This window comes from Acomys minous (assembly GCF_964271855.1).
Source record: "Acomys minous genome assembly, chromosome: 9".
Classification (NCBI taxonomy): Eukaryota; Metazoa; Chordata; class Mammalia; order Rodentia; family Muridae; genus Acomys; species Acomys minous.
The window spans coordinates 96931295-96955094 of NC_140490.1; the positions used below are offsets into that span (position 1 = coordinate 96931295).

Below are 23800 nucleotides of genomic sequence, written 5' to 3' on the forward strand. Positions count from 1 at the left end.
CCAACCTGCAACAAAAAGACCCAAAAAGGAAAAGCTCGAAACAGATGCACATTTTTTTGAATGAGCAACAACAAGAAAAATGAACTCAGAATTATAAATAGATTTCTTAAGCAACTTTTAAATCCAATTTTTTGTTGTGTTTAAGTAGACCTTTCTAAAACAGGCAGCACTGGCTATTGATAACTGCTGAGAGGACCTACAGTGAAACAGATATTAAAGCCAAGAAAAATGAAATATGTACATTATAACTCATGTGTAATGGCATACATACCACACACTACATTATTTAGCACTAGTGTGTGCGTTACCAGTCATGCTTGACACAACAAAGAAAACTCCAGTTACTTTAAAAATAGCTATCACTCACATATTAGGCAATTCAGATATGAGAGAGCATGGTTTTAAATAAAAAGCATGTGATCACAGTGGTTAAAAACACAAGCTTCTTAAGATGGCGGTGATATAACACCCCTGTATTTTCAGAATTAGGGAGGCTGAAGGCCATTGTGGGCTATTTGTTAAGACCCTGTCTCACAACATACAAAAAATAAATAAAACTCTCGAAGCAAAGTTTAGGTTCAGATTCCAGCTCTGACTGTTACTAGCTAAGTAATCTGTGGCAATTTACAAACCATGGGTACTTTCAGCTGTCACACCTAAAAAACAAGATATTTACATTTAATGCAGAGGCAGAGACAGGTAGATCTCTTGAATTTTAAGTTAGCCTAGTCTACATAGTGAGACTATGTCTCAAAAACAAACAAACAAACAAACAAACAAACAAACAAAAAAGGGGCAGAAATCACTTAAAACAGTTCCTGGCATATACCTTTTTGTAAATTATATGAAAATGGCATAGGCTAAGTGACAATCCCATCCCTGGCTCAAGTGTTGTGTAGCAGTTTCCTCCAAGATTGAAGCATTCTACCCTGCAGTGAAGCTCTTTGATCAAGGAGGAACAACACAGAATATCTTAAGGAAGTCCCTGAAACTGACCAAATTCATTAGGTCCCTCCCTGCTAGAGAAAGCAATAAAAGCTGATACTCCTTTCAGACAAATAAAGCTGAAATGTAAAGAAGACCCTCAGACAAGGCGAGCTGTAAATAATACCTTGAGACTAGACTATTGGGAGAGGCAGAAAACAGCCAGAACACAGTCTGGAAGAGGCTTTAAGCCACCTGAGGCACCTGGAAAGAACACTCTCCAATCTGTTGAGCTGCCTGCAGACTACGCCGTGTGCTTCCTGCTGCTTCTGTAAGCAATCTCTCACCCATACTCCTACAAGTAACTCCAGTAAGACTCACTGCTTGACCAAGTTGGACTTCAGTGGTATCTCTACTTTGGTCTGTTGTGGGTTCCGTACCTGGGGTAACTAGACATGTATGTAGCTTCTCCCTGGAAAAAAGTGGTCACACAACACCAAGTAACCTCAATTCCATTAAACAGAAACATACTATTACAATTAGATGAAAATCTATTGAGAAACTTACCATGGATCAGCAGCAAACATTAAGTCTAACCTTCCAACTTTTCTAAAGTAAAAGTTGAGTAACATGTTTAAAAAGAAACTTTGAGGGGCTAGAGAGATGGCAGGGCTGAGTTTGACTCCTGGAAACCCATATGGTGGTTAACAACCAAGTGTAACTGCAGTGTGGGGGAATCCACATACATGAATGCATGCAAAACGTTATATACATAAAGTAAAATAAACTTTCAGGGGCTAGAGAAATGGCTCAGCAGTTAAGAGCACTTGTGTTTCCACAGAGCATCCAGGTTTGGTTCCCAGCACTCACCATGGCAGCTCACAATTATCCATAACTAACTCCAGCTCTTAGGGATCTGACAGCCTCTTATGACCTCCACAGGCACCAGGCATGCACTTGGTAAACACACATCCATGTAAAACACCTACACACATACAATAAATCTTAATTTTTAATTTTTAATTTCATTCAATGGAATACCCCAATCTTAAAAAGCAAACAAGAAGCTGGGCGTGATGGCACACGCCTTTTATCCCAGCACTGGGGAGGCAGAGGCAGGGGGATTGCTGTTAGAGGCCAGCCTGGTCTACAAAGTGAGTCTAGGCCAGCCAAGGCTACACAGAGAAACCCTGTCTTGAAACACCAAAAACCAAAAACCAAACAAGCAAGAACATCAAAATCTGTAAATCAATGTTAGAGTGACACAGTCACAAAAGCAGCAACAGAGCTGCCAATCTAAATTAGGCAAGAGAGAAGCAGACTCTCCAAAACCACTCCAGTTTATTCACAAATAGCCCAAGACTGAAGTCTGGGATGCTCACGTGCCATGGTGGGCATACTTAGAGGGGTGGGGCAAGGAAAGGTTTTAAGGGCCAGATGGACCACTGGCTACAGCAGCTGATGGAAGAAGCTAATTTTTATTCACTGGAGCTCTGACTCTTGCTAACGGAGGGTCTGCATAGAACTCACATAACCAGAAAATGTAGGTTGGGGAAAATCCTCTGTGATAGTCCCTGTTACTAGCATGTGTACTCTGGACACACAAAGGAGCTCCAGGAAGCCTTTTGCTTGGGTTAGGCATAAATGACTTTTGTTTGCTACAGACAACTTTGACACAGCTAATAACTCTGTATCATCTCAGTAAAAGTTCTAAGGGGGCATTTTCACTATAGCCCCTTATTTAGGTGACAAAACAGATTCACTCGGCCAGACAGATGGGACTGAATAAAGAATTTGGCTAAAAGCCAGCACTATGAGATATTACAGTAAATAAACACCGAGGAACACCAACTTAGCGGTCTAAACCACAGGATCTCAATGGGGGTTGAATGACTCTTCCGCAGGTGTTGCCTAAGACTATCAGAAAACACAGATATTTACAATGAATAAAAGTGGCAAAATTACAATTATGAAGTATCAATGAAAATAATTTTATGTCTGGGGGACACCACAACATGAGGAACTGCATTAAAGAGTCTGCAACATTAGGACGGTTGAGAACCACTGGTCTAAATGAAGAAGACACCAAAGAAGCTTACTTATGCCTTTATCCAGAGAAAACAAACAATTACAAGAATACATGAGATGTTATGGAAATAGGAGAGACACCTAACTTAGATTCAGGTTGTTTGAGATTATATCCCTGAGTTCTGAATCTGATGGAATTCGGTCTAAGAGACCAGGCATTATGAGACAAACGCCTTCCATTTAATTTCACTTTTAAGAAAAAAAATTTAAACAGTAGAAGGGAAAATGTTTCTTATCTCTTTATCCAATTGTTAATGGATAGCACATATGGTTAATTTTCTTTCAGGTGCGCTTTCTATTAAAGCACTGGCTGGAAGGCCCGGAACTCACAATCTTCTGGCCTCGGCTTCCCGAGTGCTAGGATTGAGCATGTGCCATCATGCTCAGCTTCAGACTGTTCACCGGCTTCATAGGATGTGCTTGCTTTGGAGACAGAGTCTCCTGGAGCCCAGACTGGCCTGGACTTGCTATGGCGGCAAGACTGACCTTGATCAAGATCCCCCTGCTGTTTCTGGTACTTTACGTGTGCTGGAGACTGAACCCAGGCCTCTGTGTTAGGCAACCACCTTATCAGCTGAGCTGTACCCCCAGCTTCCGAACAGTACATTTGAAAATCACCTGTAATGTTTACTGAAACAATTGGGTTACTCAACCTGTATTTTCAAGCTGAACTGTGAGCCCTACCCTGCTCTGTCTTCAGCCTGGCAGAGGAACACTGGTTCACTCCTTTGGCTTGACCTTTTGAAAAGGTTACATACTAGAACAACAAAAACAAACAACGAGACCCCAGACTTGTTTTTAGAACCCCCTTTTCCACAGGCGCTCCCAGGGGGAGGAATAATAAATAAGATGGATCAAAGTGAAGTTACCCTGGATTTGCAGGCCATATGGTCTCTGTTAGAAGAGTGGAGCAGCAGAGTGAATGCAATCAGAAACAACGGACACATAAACCCACGAGTGTGGTTACGACCCAATGAAACTTGATACACACGGAAATCTGGAATCCTTACCGTATTCAGGTTACAGAATGTAATCGTTCTGATGTTTTCTCTGATAATTTAAAAAAGGGAAAGCCATTGTTTGTACAGCAGCACTTACAAAAATTGGATGGGGAAAATTTGACCCAATGTCCTTAATTTACTATGTTCTCTTCCAATTGTAGCCTCCGCTGAGACCAGGGACTCTTCTGAGGAGAAGCTTGGGGAGGGTGGGAGATAGGGACACATCTATAAACGTAAGTTCGTTTTCTACTTGTGACTGGCAGTGCAAATTGTACCACTTCCCCCCACATAAAAACCTGGACCCTGCATAAACGAACACCAGAGCTCTATTTTTTATGTTTATCATTGAACTCGGGATTGCAGCTTTATTTTAACTTTTATGCTTCAATAACTTTTGAGCCAAAAGAAAATTCAAAATTTAAGCAACAACACACAATTAGAAACCGTTTTTGGTTTAACAGAACATCAGCCAAAATGAACTGACCAAGATAGACCTTGTAGTACATTTTAAGAATACAGAAGACATTTTTAATGAAATGTTATTTTACATTAAAAAAGATGTATGTTTAAATTTATGTGTATGTGTGTGTTCACATGAGTTTACATGGACCACCTGAGTGCAGAAGCTCACAGACAGCAGAAAGGACATTGGTCTCCCAGAGAGGAAGTTACAGGTGGTTGTAAGAAGTCCCCTGCAAGAGAAGTAAGTACTCTTATGCAGAGCCATCCTTCCAACCCCACCTTAATTCGTCAAAAAGGTTGCAGCTAACATGGTATTTTTTTCTTTTAAATTGCTAAATAATCTAGATATTATTTGACAGCTCTCAAGAAACCACATCCTCATCAGTGGATTTCCAAATCAAGATGCCCTGAAGCCAAACACTATGGTACAAGCCTGTAATTGTAGCTCATGGCTTCAAGGCTAGCCTCAGCAACACAGCAGGTCTGATGCTAGCTTGGGCTACATGAGACTCTGCTTCAAAAGAAGAAAGGAAGGAAGGAAGGGAAGGGAGAAAGGAAGGGGGGAAAACCCAAACAAAGAATAATGTACCTCTCTTCAAACAAAAGAACCTTTATAGTTTTAAAAACTGAAGAATCCAAAGCCTGTTTTCTGTTTATATAGCTGTTTATTGGCATTTATGATCTCATACATTAAAAGTGAAAATTAAAATATTTGTTTTACTTAGAAATAGCAATAAACTCTTTAGGAATAATAATGTAAGCAGCGTATTTAACTAAAATGTTCCAAGTGGGAAAAATGGGTTGACATCTGGAACCTTCCTTACTGAAACTGGAGTAATAGAAGACTTGTGCGATGCTGCTTTCTGCGTGGGTGTTTTGTTTGTGGGTATGTTTGTGCACCATATACAAATGGCCATGGCAAAAGTTGACAAGTGATAGTTTACCTTGGAAAAGGTGAGCCTTAGTGTGGATCACGCAGTCTTACTAATGAGCTGAATAAGCATGGAAAGAGTGAAAACTGTCAGCATCAAAACTTGATCATGCTGGTTGGTGGTGGCATATGCCTTTAAACCCAGTACTTGGAAGGCAGAGGCTGGAGGATCTTGTGTGAGTTCGAGGCCAGCCTGGTCTATAAAGTGAGTCCAGGACAGCCAAGGCCTCACAGAGAAACCCTGTCTCAAAAACAAAAACAAAACATCCCACCTCAAAACCTCAAAGACTTACTTGATCATTCAGTATAAAATACATTTTTTTTTTCCTTTCATGACAGGGTAGAGTCCCCTCCCTCCCCATTGTAGCTGTTCTAACCACTATTTTTTAGAGGTCTGGGGCCATTAGGTCTAAGACCCAATTAAATCTATGGAAAGATCTACTTTCACATAGTGAACAGTATTACCCATTACTGGTAACTCTGGAAAGAGGTGTGGAGGGTAGGCAAATGGTTTGTTATGTCATAGCTCTTTCCCTTGGTTCAAGCAAAACAGATCAGAAATGCTTCGGTTGTTTTTTGAAGAGAAAGCACTAACACTGGACTCAAAGTATAATCTGAAGTCTTAGAGTGGGTCACTGCTGCCAAAAGCAATAGGAGAAAGCTCAGACACAGCATGTGGGAGCTCCTCCTCAGGAAATCCTTGTGGTTCAGTTCCTGTAAATCCCTGCTGACAGAAACACACACCATAGCCCCAGAAAGAATTCTGTTCAGTAAAAAAATAGCCGAGAGTTTTCAGTTGTGCTAAGCTTTTTCTGGTGGTTGAAGCATATTTTTGTAACAAAAATAAAAGCAGGCAAGAAACCTCAAATTTTTTGTCAAACAAAAAGTTCATAAAAAAAAAAAGGTCACGAAAATGGCTCATCCAGGTTTTATCCTTAGGGTGCTTCACGGTGTGCCTCTCCCCTGTACCCCACAATAAGACATTAGGTCCCAAATGTAAAGCCTGAACCACTCACTTTATGTAGTATTTGGGTTTTTTTTATAGATAAATATTCAGTAAAAGTGTCAACGCTGCTATTTTAAAACAAAAATCAGTTCAGAAGTGAATGTGATGGATAAAATGCTTTTGTTATTAAATTACCTCCTGTCAGGTGTTTCAAGCACAATAGGACAAGATACAGACTCTCAGGTCTAGAGCTGGGGAGAGACTCGTAAAAGATGGTGGGAGGTGACGTCTTCTAAGAGTAAGTGACAGAAGGGCAGGGAAAATAAAGAGAGGAGCTACAGACTGGTTGGAGGCTGATACAAGTGAAGAGCTGTATTCCAGAAGGACCAACCAAACTGGCTGAGAGGAACTGAGAACGCTCTGCTTTTTTGTCCCATTACAATAACATTTCCCTCTCGTTAGCCTTACAGTAGTGCAGCGTCCCATCACACATCTAATGGCATGCCCTATCTAAAAGCCTCCCAGAGACAGAAACGGGAGTGAGTCCTATTCCCGGAAACGAGTCTCCGCATGGAGATGGCATGGAGATAGCCGTACACTTGAAGTGTGACCCTACTTCAGTCTCTGGGTGCTAGGATTACAGGTGTACACTACCATGGGCAGCAAGAAGGCGAACTTCTTTACAGAACTTTGTCATACCCTTGCTTTAACTTTGAAACTTAAGGCTTCCAAGACTTCTAGCTGAACTAAAGAGCAAGCAGATTATTTCTCCTTGGATTTCATCAAGTTAAATGAATTTTGGTTTCCTAATAAACTATTTTCATACCAAAGGCTCCTGTTGGAGTATCAAGATAAGAGACGTGCATCTGACTAACTGGGCCACAGATACAACCTAGGAAAGGTAGGTGTCTGAATAAACCCTGCCTCCTTCAGAAATGGCTCCTTCCTAGGTGATTCCCTTTAGCTACTGACTTGAGAAGCACCACCAATGTCTGTGCACTCAGCTCTTTATAGCCATGAGTTTAATGCCTGTGGATTTAAACAACCATGGGTAGGATGATACATGGACTTTTACTGTTGTTAAAAATTTTGCAATGCTCCCTTGAGTCACAACTCTGTTTATGATGCCATATTATAAGCGCGCAGGTCACTTAGGCTATTTTTAAACTAAAAACTTAACTGAAAGACATAAAATGAGAAATAACTTTGTTCAGCCAGCCCTTAGCGCTTAGCCCTTTTCTTCTAAAGGGAATAAACATTCTTTAGTTTAGGAAGCCTTCCCTCAAAATGTAGTATGTATTTATGTAGCTATGGATGGCTTTTGAAATGTTTAGACAAGATGGAAATGTACTTCATTTTTCTGCACTTGGCTTCTTCAATTACTACACTGTGGAGATCCTTCTACATTAGGAGGAATAGTCTACTTCTTCCTTTTAGGTGTTCTCATAGCACCTCAATCCCGTGTGACCTTGCTTAGCCAGCTTCCTATTGTTGGGTGCAATGACTGTGGTATGCATTTGTGGGAACATTAAGTAAATGTTGAAGATCAAAGTAAAGCTCAGTAGTGGCCCATGCGTGTAATCCCAACACTTGGGAGGTGAAAGCGCAGGGTCAGGCCACAGTTATGACTGAATGTGACTGCCATACAGAAACATGGTAGTACCTGCACTGCTGTTTCCAACAGCTCAATGGTACTGTTTACTGAAATATAAAATAGTGGCAAAGAAACAGTCAGAGGAGGAAAACAGTGAGTTAGAAGCAAACTTGAGCCACACATAACAGTGCATGAGTGCATTTCCAGCACTCAAGAGACATATAGGCAGGAGGGTCTGGATTTCCAGGGCTAGGGGCTCCACTGGGAGATCCTATCCAGAATATCCAAGGGCTGGGGAGGAGGCGGGGAGGCGCCTGAGTGATAGCCAATGTGAACTATACAGTCTTAAATACTAGCCATTAGGAGAGTCGGACTACTGCATATACAGATTCAAGTTTTTAGAATACAGTCACAGAGGCAGACCCGTATGGGACACAGGTATAGACAACAGGGGCTGGAGAGATGGCTCAGTGATTAACAGCACTTGTTACAGAGATCCTGGGTTTGGCTGGAAGCACCACCATGGAGGTTTACAGGCTGCCCTCTGATTTCTATAGGCACCAGACATGCATATGGGGCACAGCCATACATGCAGGCAAAGCTTTCACATATATTAAATCAACAAATAAAGCTAAACAATAACGACAAAAGAAATCTGGCAAATATATCACTAGTAAGGGTGTGGGAACAGGTACTTCATACACTGTAAGTGTAAGTAGGAAAATATAAATGATCGTATCCGCTGACCTAGCACTTCTAATACTAGGTGTCTAGCCTTGATATCCCTGTACTGTTTGAGCATGTATATATATGTATTAATATGTATATGTACATATACATATTAACATATTTATATAACATAGTAATTAATACACACACACACACACACACACACACACACATACATTCATGTAATACTGATTGAAAAAATGTACCCAGCATAAGCCCTACTGGTAAAGAAGGTATCAGTATCCAATTAAGTGTTACTTTAGCAAATCAACAAAACCATCTTATGCTATTTCCACACTAAAACAAATCATTTAATTTATTACATATGTTTTTATTTAAAGTATCAGTACTATATTTAAACCACACTCTTGGATCTGGCAAAATGCTAACTACTGTCAGCTGTTGGTTACTAGGGCTTGCCAGTGTACACTAAACACAAAAGCAACAGGAAAGCCGTCACACTGGCTACCACTACTGCAATGTGAGGAGCAGAGAGCTGGCATGGAGGCCTGCAGCTGCAATGTGGAGGACGGACCTCACAATGCAGGCTTCCCACCTACAGAAGCCCATGCTCATCCTGGTCCAGAGGCGCAGGGAGGATTTCTATTCTGATTACGGAAGTTGCTAAATTGTTCACTTTTCTTTTCAAATGTGTATTAACTTACATGTGGTACAAAGTAAGTCAGTCATATATTTTTAGAAGTTAATACAATACCAACAGTACCTCTAAAAGATGCTGGTTTCAAAATTAAAAACTTAAGGAAAAGGCACTGTCAATGAGAGGGATTTGATGGGAGAATATTTGTCTGCAAATCACAATTTATTTGTTGTTTTAAAACATTAAAATAAAAACCCTACCCTTTTATCTTTGAATTAATTGAACACACAGATGTAAAGTCACATCACAGTAGCACGGGTCTGTAATTCCCAGCTAGTCAGTAGGCAGAGGTAGGAGGATCATCCTGAGCCCAGGGTTTGATGGCAGCTGAGGCAACAAGATGAGGACCTTTCTCAGAAAGCAGACCAGCCTAAATATGACTATCATATACAGAATGGAAATCTTCGGGGGAGGCTGTTAACAGGAAAAAGATAAACACCTTCATTTGCTGTGGCTTCCTTACTGCTGCTAGGCTGACATAAGATAAACTGAGGCACTAAAATTATTGCTATCAAATCATGCAATCAGTTTCTAAAATCGTAAATGAGGACTTTATTTGAAGAATCAAAAAATTTAAGTCAAAATCAATGAACAAAATAAATGTCATTCCCTATAGAAACCAGTATCTCTTTGCTTGTCTTTAACTGAGAAGATGTTTGTAAAGTGTAATCTAAAATAAAATACTCACTGCCTTTCAACTCTTAAAGCACTAGGAAATATAGGCTAATATACTACAAGATTAAAATTACAAAACAATAGGAAATAGTTGTTGGAGCTTACACATTTTAGCACAACTTCTAAAAGACCACTTATTCCCAAAGCCCCAAATCAAAGCATTTGATTGCTCCATAACATTAACTGAGACAAAACCGAATGGCAGAATTTAAAAATATTAAAAGGGCTCATAAACGCAGTCTAACTAAACTACTCACAGACAGCATAGTTTTAAGCTCTCCAGTTTCCCCGGTGAAGAATGTACTGCCTCTTGTCCATATCTCTCTGATGCAGATTGGTTTCTGAGATGACTCCCACTTGTTTCTCCAGAGCTACAGTACAAAATGGCCACTGGACTGGAGGGCGTGTCTGTCATTACTAAGCATTTTTCTATCAGAAGCAGTGCTCTGAAAAAAAAACCTGACCATCGTTTTAGCTCTACTCTTACTCAGCAACAGCGGAGGGGAATAGGGAGAGTAGGGCTTGAAAACGCCTTCAAAGGATGTTAATTAACACTAGTGTGCATTTAAAGGTCGTTTAGACACCAGTAGAGCAGGTAAGACACAGATTCATACATCTTCTTGGCTGCTGGCTTCTAAACATTTTTGAGTATCACTCAATTAATCTGACATGAGGTGCTAATGGGCAGAAAGTTAATAAAGGAGTGTTTTTCAACTCTTCGTGCACATTGCCCATTAAAAATGTTAAGACGATGAAAAGCAAAATAAAAAAATCAAACTCATCAAAAAGGAGAAAGCTGACTTCTGTAGCTTTTAAATCAACCGACTGAAAAATAAGGATCAACAGTGACCTGTTCTTGACCAAGAGGGTAGATGGATTGAGTCTTCTCTGGCTTTGATGCTATCTAGCTCTCAAAGTTTTAGAAATGTGGCTGATTAAGGGGCATATGCTTGTGAGGCGCTTGGTGAGGCACTTATACCTATCTTTTTCAGCTGACCTTTCTTTAAAAAAGGGCAGAAGGTCAAACATATTTGACATAAAACTTTAGGAGAACATGCAAATATCATTAAAATGAAGTTTGGATGTTAAGAGATCATATCAACTTTATTTTCTTTCTTTGCTTACTCCAAAATTGAAAAAAATAAACACAAATGCACACAACTGAGAAAGAAAGAGAGAGAGTGAGAGAGAGCGAGAGCGAGAGAGTGAGCGAGAGGGAGAGAGAGCGAGAGAGAGCAAGAGAGAGCGAGAGCGAGAGCGAGAGAGAGAGAGAGAGAGAGAGAGAGAGAGAGAGAGAGAGAGAAGAGAGATTCTTTGCAGTTCCTTATTTTTTGGGGGGGGGGAGTGTGGCCGGTGGGCATGTAGGTGCTACGGTGTGTATGGGGCATCAGAAGGCATCCTTTGGGAGTCTGTTCTCTCTTTCCATCATGTAGAACCAAACTCAGGTCGTCAGGCTCGGCAGCGAGTACCTTTATCCGATTAAGTCATTTTGCCAGCCCTCTTTGAGGTCTTTAAGCCCACTCTGTGGGTCTTAAAAAGATAAACGAAAGCTTTCTTTCAACATGAGTTTTCCTTTGTTTAGAAAGTCTGAGGTACTAGGGATGATGGTGCATGCATATAATGTCAGAATTTTGTGGGTGGAGGGGACAGGAGGATCACGAGTTCCGAGTCCTTGGATACATAGAGAGTTCAAGGATAAACCCTCATTAAACAAACAAGCAAACAAACCAGTAAAGCAAAGCAAGATATGCTTACGTAGAAAGTCCATTTTCAAGAAAAGTCTGAACGTATAAAGTTAAAGGCTGTGGGTCAGCCAGGCTAACTCCCTATTAAGATACAGGCCCTCTGGCTTGCTGATCTGTGGTAGGTCTAGCACCACGGAGTCTCAATGGGCACTAGAAACAATACTCAGAAAGTCCAGAGATGAAAGAGTGATACACTACCTGTAGCCTAGATCTTTCCCCCTGAATCCTTAAGGCATTTTACTTCTAGGAACTTGGGGGGACACTTGGTACAAAACCAGAGAAAAGTAGAAGTAAATCAGGGGTTCCAACCTAAACATACATTGAATGTGAGTAAGCTCTCTTCATGCAGTTCCTAATTGCTGCAAGTTTCCAAAAGGCTGATCTCTTTCACTCGGGCCACCAGATAGCCTCGGGTCTCTTGGGACAGAAGTAAGACATATTTCATATTAAAGAACCACACAGGACCATCTTACTATAACTGGGAGACATAACTGGACAATTAAGTGATCCATTCAGAATCTTAATGTGAATTAATGTACGCCAGCCTCTCAACCCGGACTCCTTCAACAATGCTTTGTAAAGAATGAAAAATTTTAAGGAAGGGCATAAAGTACCATGGTAATCATAAAAATAATGTGGGCAAAGACAAGACTGTATTCTTACCAACTGAGGCAGGTGGATCTCTGGAGCCCAGGAATTTGAGGCTAGGATGGGTAGCATAGCAAGTGTGAAAACAAACCTCAAAGTAAACAACCTGCATCATAGCTCTAGGCAATGGGCTTACACATTTAATAGGTTCCATACAGATATATAAGAGGGCTGGAGTACGGCTGAGTGGAAAAGTACTTGGGCAACATTCATGGGGTTGCTATCAGTTGCACTGACAGGACCACAAAACATTAAAAAAAAATTACTTTTTTCGAATGTCTAAATTTTAAAAGTAAATCAATAAATCTCTATTTGGGCCCAGAGGATATGTAATAAAGTGAAAAAAAAAAATCTAGAAGCAAATGGGGAAAAGACAGGCTTGCTCTCTAACATTCATTTTTATAATTCATATTAAATATGTGACTTATTTTGATATAACTGGTGATAAGCTAAGTCAGCTTTAGTGACCTACCTTTTATTACACAGGGTTGTGACTTGAGACCATTCAGAGTCTTTTATTGCAGTGGTAAAAGTGATAGTCTGTTATTATAGTGGCTACTTAAAATAATAGGATTTAGGACTTTATGCTCTATAAACTAAAACAAAAGACTCAACTTAAGAAAACATTTCTAGGGAGGGAGGATGGAACGGGAAAATATAAGTGAAGGGATAACAATTGAGATGTAATCTGAATAAATTATTTAAACTAAAAAAGAAAGAAAACACTTCCGCATAGTATAGTTATTCCAGATAGCAAACTCCATCAACAAAGTAGCAGTGCCACGCACGCCCATGCACACGCACTTCCTTCCATTAGTCATTACGCGAATCAATAACGGTAAGTAGGAAAGAATTCACAGTAACACTTTGCACAATGCTTTTTGTTCTTTAAAGGATAATAGCTTTTAGAAATATGAAGAAGATCTACTCAAGTAAGAGGGATTTTTAAAACCATTTTAAATGTGGGCAGCTGTTTGACAGTCATTTCCTTCATTTTCCTTCATTTAGCTGAGTTGCCGCCAAGGGAAAAAAGGACCAGTCAAATGTACTGGCAGGAGAGGGCTGACCTACTGCAACCTACGTGCGGTATAAAAGATCCAGGTGAGAAAAAGATCAAGATTAAAGGGTGAAGAATGATCGTTTTAGCCAAGAAGAAAGGAAGGAGGGTAGAAGAAAGTCAGCAAACATCAGAAAGCCTTTTATAGGAAAGAGTCAGCTAGCAAATTAGGTTACCAAGAGCTGAGGCAGAGGATCACCTACAAGAACAGCCTGGGCTGAAACTGGTCGTTCAGCAGTGAAGGTCTTATTTTCTGACAGTGGTCGGAATCATTCAATTTCTCCAGTTAAGTTACTGTATAAAAACATAAGCCAGGTATAGTGGTGCACCCCTGTAAACTCAGGATTTGGGAGGCTGAGACAGGAGGATCTTTGTGAGCTTAAGGCCAGCCTGGTCTACAAGGCCAGCCAGGACTACATGGTGAGAGAGACCCTGTTTCCAAAACCAACCACCAAACAACCCCCCAAGACCTCAGAGACGGAGCCACTGGGCCCACTGTAAGGTATTAACTGCAGAGGCAGATGGGAGTCTAGCTGTGATGAACTGAAGGTGCTCAGACTCCAGGGGAGGCCCGAGAAGTCTCCCCTCCCCCATCCTTCAGTGCCTCTTCTATGCCATTTTTCAGATTATGAGGACTCCCAGCTGAGCCCCAAATGACTGAAAACACAGCAAAACCCATTCATAACCCAGGAACTGTAAATTAGAGCAAGATTCCTTAAGACAAGTGTGGGGAGGTGGCACAGGTTAAGAGATCGCGTGGATCACGGGTCCTGTCAAGGCCCTGAGTTGGTCCCCAGCACTATCAGGTGGCTCACAACCACCTCCAACTCCAGCTCCCACGGAGCCAATGCCCTGGCCTCTGGCCTCACACACAAGCCCATACCACGCATATACACACAATCTAAAAAATCATAAATAACTAAATTTTAAAAAGATACCTTAAGAGTTAAAAGGAGATTGAGTTAAAAAGAAAGGATATTCTTGTGATACTTTCCGAAAGTAAAACTTCTTAATCGTAACGTGGTGTGAGTCAGTCTGTGCCATGTAAGAGGTAGACCTCTGACCCTGGAAAGTCATTAGCGCGACAGCATTACACCAAGTACGTGGGAAATGATGACGAGCTTTCTCGGGGTGGAGCGGGGGGTGGGGTGGGGGGGGTGGGGGTGGGGTGGGGGGGTGGGGGGAGGCGAGCTGGGCGTCCGGCACATGTGCAGTCTGTCTGGCTTGTTGAGCCTCCACTGCACCTCTCATATTGCAGCGCATCTCCTGTATCAGAGACACAGTAAGCCACCCTAACCCTGACCGACCTTGCAGCTAAACTGGATTTCTCCCAGTTGTGTGTATCTGTCAGAGATCTGGAAGGAAAACAGGGATTCTCTCCCTCCCTTGGCTTTTTTGAGACAGGATCTCACTACAAAGTTCAGGCTGGTCTTAAACCTGCAATCCTCCTGTCTCAGAGTCCCTAAAGCTGAGCATTGCAATGCTGGGCTCTTCTTTGTTATGCCCAAGTAGTCTTGGTTTCATGTGGACAGCAACAGTGATAGAGTTTGATCTGTACTTTTCAACAATAAGCTAACCACCAATTTCTTTTCTTTTAAAGAGAAGTTTTGAAATTTAAAAAAATGATTTATTTTTTTTATTTTCTGAGCATTGGTGTTTTGCCTGCATGTATGTCTGTATGAGGGTGCCAGATGCCCTGGAACTGGAGTTATAGATAGTTGAGTGGCCATGTGGGTGCTGGGAATTGAACCCAGATCGTTTGGAAGAGCAGCCAGTGCTCTTAACCGCGGAGCCATCTCTCCAGCACCTAACCATTAATTTCTAACATCAGATTCCTTTCTGCTTGTGGGATGAACGGGCTTCTGTTTTCTGCACTAGGGTTTATGGCTGATATAGATGCAAACCACACAGCTCTTGTTTCAAAAGGCTGGGGAGATGGCTCAGTGGGTAAAGTAATCCTACATAAGTCTGAGGACACATGTTCAAATCCATATAAACAAGGCATAGTATCTCATGCCTGTAATTGAAAAGATGGAGAGATGGAAGGAAGAGGCAAGCTGCTCCTGAAGCCCACGGCCTAGCTAGCCTGCATCTACAGTACTGGACAAGATACTCTTGTCTCAAACACGGTGGAAAGCAAGAACCTATAAACCAATTTGTCCTCTGCCCTGTGTTGTGGCATGATGCACACTTGCACTAATGCACACGAGTGCCTGCACATGCACACACACATATCATATACACATGTGTAGAAATATACACAAAAAGAGATAATTTATCATGGAGCCAAAAGCCAGTGACAGTGGCAGGAGAACACAGATCTAGGTCACCCCAAATACTATGTTCCAACATGGTAACAGTTTCAGGAAGTTTTTACAGTAACAGAATAGGGGCATTCTAAATCAAGGTACTTGATCCTGATCTCTGCTACTGGCCTCAATTACTATCTGACATTCTCAGCCTTTGAGTTGGGGGAAGCTACAGGTCTGTTTAAACATTCCAAAAAGACTTACCTATCATCACCAGGATGTAATGTCACACACAGAGGTGGGTAACAAATGGTTGTTTAGAAGGCCAAAGACAGCCCAAGATAAGTTTGGCTCCCAACCTGTAAGATTTTTAGTTCTCTGCAATCAGTCAGTTGCCCTTTGTACAATGTTTAGCTTATGTGCAGCTTTGTTTTTCTGGGAACTTTGTTTCACACTGATATAATATTAAGCATGTGTAAATAGGGATAATTAGCAAAAGCTGAGTACAATGTACTGGCTGAGTGAGTCAAATCAAAGCTGGCAAGGAAATACTGTGTTTCACAAGTGTTCGGCTCAGTAGAGTTTAACTAGGGACTGTGTAGAACCTAGCTGAGCCAGGCCTACCTGAGTCCTGGCTGAGGAATCCTACAAGCATGGGTAACTCACATATGCTTTGAGACCTGATTTGGATTTGTTTTTCCTTGGAGACCCTGCAACTATCCTGAAAGTTGAACATATTATAGAACAGACCTATGGCCAATAGTGGCTGAGTCAACGGAAGTATGTTTGTAGTGTTCTGGGAAAAAGCCTTTCAACTTGCGGGCTATGTATTCAATATGGGTGCATAGCTCATTGCTTTTGAATACATTGGTGGTGTTGTAATGTGTTCTGGACCATCAGTGAAGCCTACAATTCAAAATTTGGATACCGTCTTTGCAGAAAAGGTTAGATGACATTTTTATGGTATCCAAAGTAATTACAAAAAGCCCAAATGATTCAAAATCAAGTATCTATAGAAGAGTAACTAGTTTGGAGAAGACAAAAGCCTAACCTAGTCTGTAAGACTTCTTAAGACATTCTCTTTTTTATTAATAGATTTTTGTTTTATGTGCACTGATGTTTTGCCTGCAAGTATGTCTGTGTTAGGGTGTCAGATCTTGGAGTTAAGAGGGAGTTGTGAGCTTCCAGGTAGATGCTAGGAATTGAAGCCGGGTACTCTGGAAGAGCAGTCAGTGCTTTTAGCTGCTAAGCCCCCTGTAAGACTTTTTGAAAAGCCATAGTTATGTGCCAACAGGCCATGCTTGGTTAGAAGGCAATAGTTTACAGAATCCTACAGATTCCAGATGCTGTGGGCCTGTAACATCTGGACTAATAAGGAAATGAATCTTCTTTAATGTGGGGCCTTTCTACTATTTTGGATTTCTGAGTGACAGCCCAATGGCCACAGATTTGCTTATGATTAGCAAGCATTTCCTTTTTTGATTACTGTCTCCTGTTCGAGTGAGTTCACTACTGCAAATTTCAACCATGAAGAAGCAACAGCCGTGCCACTGAAGCAACTGACAGGAGTACCGACCTACACTTATTAGAACGTACTACATACAATGCTCATTTGCGTCTTTTCTTTTTATATTCTAGAGATGAGAATTTCAGCTTCTCAGACTGTTCAAAGACTCGGTAATTGGTTTTGTCGGCCAGGCAGTTATGACCTTCCATAGACCTAAAGGCTAAGGAAAGAAATATTTCTGGAATTCAGCAAAAGTTCAAAGTTCAAGAGAAGAAAATACTGATAGTTGTGGTATCAGGTAGAGGAGTGCAGTTGATTACTGCTTCGTAGGTTTTCTTACTGGCTGAATTCAGCTGGGATGGAGATGGTAATGGAATACAGGTGACAGGGCCCAACATAGTGTTAGAATTACAAGTCTCACAAACACACTGAGAAAGATAATCACCCGCGACTCAAATCCCTTACCAATGCTAAGCTAAGTCATGGGCTAAAGAAGAAATCAAGATGATAATCACAAAACCATGACTACCCTTCATAATTCATGAAATACAGCAAAGCAGTACTCACAGGAAAATGTACAGTCTTTAAATTATTTTCAGAAATCAAGAATCAGTTATTGATTTTGTTTGAATTTACTCATGAATTTAACTCATGAAGCTAGGGAAAAAAAAAAAAAAAACCAAGCCAAATAAACATAAAGAATCTGTAGAATTCTGTAAAGTAGCACAAATTTTAAAATGTGTAAAAGCAAAAAACAAAAAAACCCACCACACACAAAAAAATTTCCTGGCTGTAGTGGCACATGCCTTTAATTCCAGCATTAGCTCAGGAGGCAGAGGCAGGAAGATCTCTGTGAGTTTGTGGCCAATCTGATCTACAGAGCAGGTTCCAGGATACCCAGGGATACACAAAGAAACCCTGTCAAAACAAAGTAAAAATTACAAATAATATGTAGCTGATTAAACAAAACCAATAACTAAATCTTTTACTTATCTATATGATAAGCTGAAACTCTATAGAATATAAAAAGAAAAGGCATAAATAAACATCACATATAATAAGTTCTAATTAGTCTTATAAAAATAATAAGAAGCATCTTGGCGTAACTCTTTTTGGGGTGGGGGTGAGACAGGGTTTCTCTGTGTAGCCTTGGCTGCCCAGTGGCCAGTGGGCCAGTGATCCGCCTGCCTCTGCCTCCTAAATGTTGGGGTTACAGGCGTGCACCACCACGCCTGGCTTCTTGGTGTAACTGTAATCAAGCAAGTCAAAGACCTTATGACATGAACTTCAAGTCTCTGAAGAAAGAAACTGAAGGAGATGTCAGAAGATGGAAAGATGTCCCGTGCTCATGGACTGGAAGGATTAACATAGTAAAAATGGTCATCTTACTAAATGCAATCTACAGATTCAATGTAATTCCCATCAAAATACCAACAAAATTCTTTACAGACCTTGAAAGAACAAGTCTAAGTTTCATATGCAAAAACAAAAAAATGCAGAATAGCTATAACACTCCTGTACAATAAAAGATCTTCTGGAGGTATCTCCATCCCTGACGTCAAGCTATATTACAGAGCAAAAGTACTAAAAACTGCGTGGTACTAGCATAGAAATAGACTGGTTGATCAATGGAATTGAATTGAAACCTAGACATAAATCCACATACCTATGGACACTTGATTTTTGACAAAGAAGCCAAAACCATACAATGGAAAAAAGAAAGCATCTTCAACAAATGATGCTCGTATAACTGCATGTCTACATGTAGAAAAATGCAAATAGATTCATATTTGTCATCCTACACAAAACTAAAGTGGATCAAATACCAGATACATGGCACCAGATATACTAAATGTTTTAGAAGAGAAACTGGGGAAGAGCTTTGAACTCATTGGCACAGGTGACAACTTCCTGAACAGAACACAAACAGCTCAGGATCTAAGATCAACAATTAATAAACGGAGCTTCATGAAACCAAACAGGTTCTTCAAGGCAAAGGACACTGTCAACAGAACAAAATGGCAGCTCACAGACTGGAAAAAGATCTTTACCAACCCTACATCAGACAAAGGGCTAATATCTAAGATATATAAAGAACTCAAAACGTTAAACACCAACAAACAAAAAAACCCAATTAAAAAATGAGGCACAGAGATAAACAGAACTCTCAAAAGAGAAATCTCAAATGGTCAAGACACACTAAAAGAAACGGTCAACATCCTTAGTCTTCAGGGAACTGTAAACCAAAACGACTCTGAGATTCCATCTTACACCTATCAGAATAGCTAAGACCAAAATCTGAAGTGACAGTACATGCTGGAGAAGATTTGGAGAAAGAAGAACACTCCTCCACTGCTGGTGGGAGTGTAAACTTGTATAATCACTTTGGAAATCAAATTGACACTTTCTCAGAAAATTAGGAATAGCTCTACCTCAAGACTTAGCTCTACCACTCCTGGGCACATATCCAAAAGATGCCGCAGCATACAACAACAACACTTGTTCAACTATGTTCACAGTAGCATTATTTGTAATAGCCAGAAACTAGAAACAGCCTACATGTCCCTCAACTGAAGAATGGATAAAGAAGCTGAGGTACATTTACATAATGGAATACTAACTACTACTATGAAAAACAAAGAAATCATGAAAATTTCAGCCAAATGGATGGAACTAGAAAAGATTATCCTGAGTGAGGTAGCACAGACCCAGAAATATACACATGGTATGTACTCACAAGTGGACTTTAGCCATATTGTACAGGATAAACATACTGCAATGCACAGACCCTAAGAAGAGAAGTAACACGGAGGATCCAAGGGAGCATGCTTAAATCTCACTCGGAAAGGACTAGAATAGACAGCAGCAGTGGTTGAAGAGAAGGAACAAGGTAGGAGAGGGAGCACAGAGAGACATAAGGGTGGAGAGCAGACCTGGAGAGAGTGGAGGCGGAAGGACAGAAGGCCCATAGTGAAAAGAGAAACTGTGGGCTGTGCCATCTTTGTGACAAGCTGGAGACCTAAGTCAGGATAGGCTTCAGGGAAGATATGAGGGGGACTCTAGCAGAGACTCCTGGTAGCAGGGGTCATAGAGACTAAAAAGGCCACCCCCTAACTAGACAGGACTTTTAGTGGAGGGAGGGGAACACCAACCCACCCACAAAACTTTCACCCCAAATTCACCCTGCCTACAAGATGTGCAGAGATAAAGATAGAGCAGAGACTGAGGGAATGTCCAACCAATGCCTGGCTCAACCCAAGACCCACAGAAGACAGGCAACCTCTGAATACTATTAATGATATTCTGGGCCTGGAGAGATGCTCAGAGGTTAAGAGCACTGCCTGCTCTTCCAAAGGTCCTGAGTTCAATTCCCAGAAACCACATGTGGCTCATGACCATCTGTAATAAGATCTGATGTCCCCTTCTGGCCAGCAGGCAGAACACTGTAAACATAATAAATAAATAAATCTCTTTAAAAAAATGATACTCTGCTATGCTTGCAGACAGGAGCCTAGCAGAGTTGTCCTCTAAGAGGCACCACCCAGAATACAGTTTGAAACAGATGCTGAGACTCACAGCCAAACATTGGGCGATGTGTAGGAAGTCTTGTGTGAAGTAGGGATAAACATATTTTTTGTTTAGATCACAAATGGGGGATGAGAAAAACACTTGTGAGAGAATAGGTGATATTTATCTCCTTAGAAGTTGAACCACTGTGTGTGGGAGATTGGTTGTTAACCAGCTGAAAAACATCCTTGAACAAATTCTGAGAGGAGGTATAAAATGTGAGCCAAAAACAAGAGGTGGGAGACTTGGGATAGTTTTGGCTGTTCATTGCTCCACTTCGAGACGTTCCTAGGGAACCGCTCAAGGGAAGGCTTTGGGCTCCAGTTACGGGTGAGGTTCCAGGTTCTGGTTGCTCCAGGTTCCAGCAGAAGAAATCCTGCTGATTACACCAGGAGAATCATTCCTTGGAACTGATATCCTTACTGTTTCATTATTGTATTCTTTAATCTCCTTTTCCTGTTGTTTAGGTTAGTCAGGTTATAAGTGAGGTACTCTCAGTTAATAAGTTCATAATAAAATATATTTGCTAAGAAAATTGAGCCTACACTTGTGGAAAAGTGGGAGGAAGGAAGGAAAAAGGAGGTAATAGGAGCTCCACAAGAAGACCAACAGAGCCAACTAACCAGGGCCCAGAGGGGCTTGCTGAGACTGAAGCACAACCAAGGACCATGCATGGCCTGGACCTAGGGCCCTACACAGATGTAGCTGATGGGCTTCCATCATGTGGGTCCTCTATCTAGTAAGGGGAGTGGGCGCTGTCTCTGACATGGACTCTGCTGCCAGCTGTTTGATCACGTCCTCCTGTGTGGACTGCCTTGCCAGACCACAGGGGAAGAGAACATGCTCAGTCCTGATGTGATTTGATGAGCTGGGGCGGATGGGTAGGGGCTCCCCTTATTTGAGGAATAGGGGAGCGGGGGCAGGAGGAGAGGTAGAGAGGGAGATACTAGGAGGAGAGGAGGGATGGGGCTACTACCAGGATGTAAAGTGAATAATAAATAAATTAATGATAATAATAATAAAAAGACTAAACTCTGGGCTGGAGGGATGGCTCAGAGGTTAAGAGCACTGACTGCTGTCCCAAAGGTCATGAGTTCAATTCCCAGCAACCACATGTTGGCTCACAACCATCTATAATGAGATCTGTATACATAATGAATAAATAAATAAATAAATAAATCTTAAAAAAAAAAAAGACTAAAAACGAAGGAATTACTCCTGAAAAGAAAAGCTGGCTGGACACGGTGGTGTACGCCTTTAACTGCAGCACTTGAGAGGGAAGCAGGGATAGGCAGATCTCTGTGAGTCTGAAGCCAGCCTGGGCTACATGGGAACTTTTAGGTCAGGAACTTGTAGGGCATCACAGTGAGACCCTGTCTCCAAAGGGACAGACAGACAGCTGGATGTGGTGACGCACACATGCAATCTTGACCTGTGGCAAAGGCAGGATGAACACCACCAGTTCAAAGACAATCTGGGCTACACATTTAAACCCATCTCAGAATAACAAAGGGGGGAAAAGTATTAACTTTGATATAGGACAATTTGCTAGAATATTCTAATAATACCTGCTGAATGTTTATAATATGCCAGGTCATAATCTAAACAATTGTTATAGTCAGTCACTTACTATCCACTGTTACTCTCTGAAGTAGAGTCTATTATTTCTATACATGATTGAGAAACTTGAAGCTGAGATAAGTGACTTACTCAAAGTCACATTAACTAATAAATAGCTGAAATAGCCCTTCCTGTTTCAGAATCCATTTCTTTCTATTATAATACCTCTCAAAAGAAAAAAAAAACAAAGAATAAAACTGTAACTATGAAACAAACAGACTGGGGTCTGGAGAGATGTCTCAGAGGTTAAGAACACTGTCTGCTCTTCCAAAGGTCCTGAGTTCAATTCCCAGCAACCACATGGTAGCTCATAGACATCTATAGTGAGATCTGGTGCCCAGGAGTACATGAAGGTGAAACACTGTATTCTTAAATAAATCTTAAGACAAACAGACTGACAGAATATAGTTGCTCTCCTTTTGAGCAAATGACTATCTTTAAGGGGCAACTTAGCTATAGTTTCATGGAAAGTGTAATTCTCAACTTGTAAAATCAGTGTTAGGACACAAAAAGAGATGGGAGGCTGACTGACTTTGAGAAGGTGATCAGAAGCTGGGTGGTAGAGAATATGCTTAACATGAACAAAGTTCTTAGTTCAATACGAAGCGACAAAGACAAAAGGCAAGAAATAAGTGTTTTGTATGAGAAGATTCCCTATTACAAAGATGTCAGATTTCCCAGAACTTATTTATGGATTTAATGTGATTTCAAACAAAATTTCAGTTAAGAACTGAAATTCACTGGCTCATCATTTTAGAACTCATGGAACAGTGAGTCAAGAACAGCCAAAGGCGTAAGAAAGAAAATCATATGACACAAGGGGGTGGGGGATGCAGAAGCTTGCCCAGTGGTGACAGCACATGACTGTAATCCACTTTGGAGACTGAAACAGGAGGGTCACAAGTTTTTGAGGAAAGCCTGGCTTATATAGTGAGACTTTGCCTTCCAAGGAAAAATAAAAGGGGGCAGGGGGAGGGGGGCATGTCAGATGTAGTGGTGCCAACATTCAGGGGGCAAGATAACACCTCTATGAGGCCGAGCCAGTCTAGTTTACATAGTGAGCTCTGGGACAGCCAGGGCTACACAGTGAGGTCCATCGCAATAAAATAAAATAGAACTTTGATTAAAACAAAGACAATATATTTTAGTGGGGGAAAGGATAATGCTAGGCCAATCAGATATCCATATGGGGGAATATGACAGGTCAATTGCATAGGGTCAAATAAAGCTTTTAGAGAAAACATCTTAGGGTATGCAAGTATTTCCTTGGAACATTAACCATAAAAGAAAAAGGATTAAGTGTGTTTTAATGAATTTAGGAGACTCTATTCTTTGAAATAAACTATTAAGAATGCAGAAAATGGGCTGGAGAGATCGCTCAGAGGTTAAGAGCACTGTC

General features: G+C 41.0%; 1 protein-coding gene across 4 annotated transcripts in view; it reads right to left on the bottom strand.

Moving 5' to 3' along the window:
• VEZT (vezatin, adherens junctions transmembrane protein) overlaps nucleotides 1-23800 on the bottom strand; it is a 61724-nt gene that overhangs the window by 33507 nt on the left and 4417 nt on the right. The window lies entirely within an intron of this gene.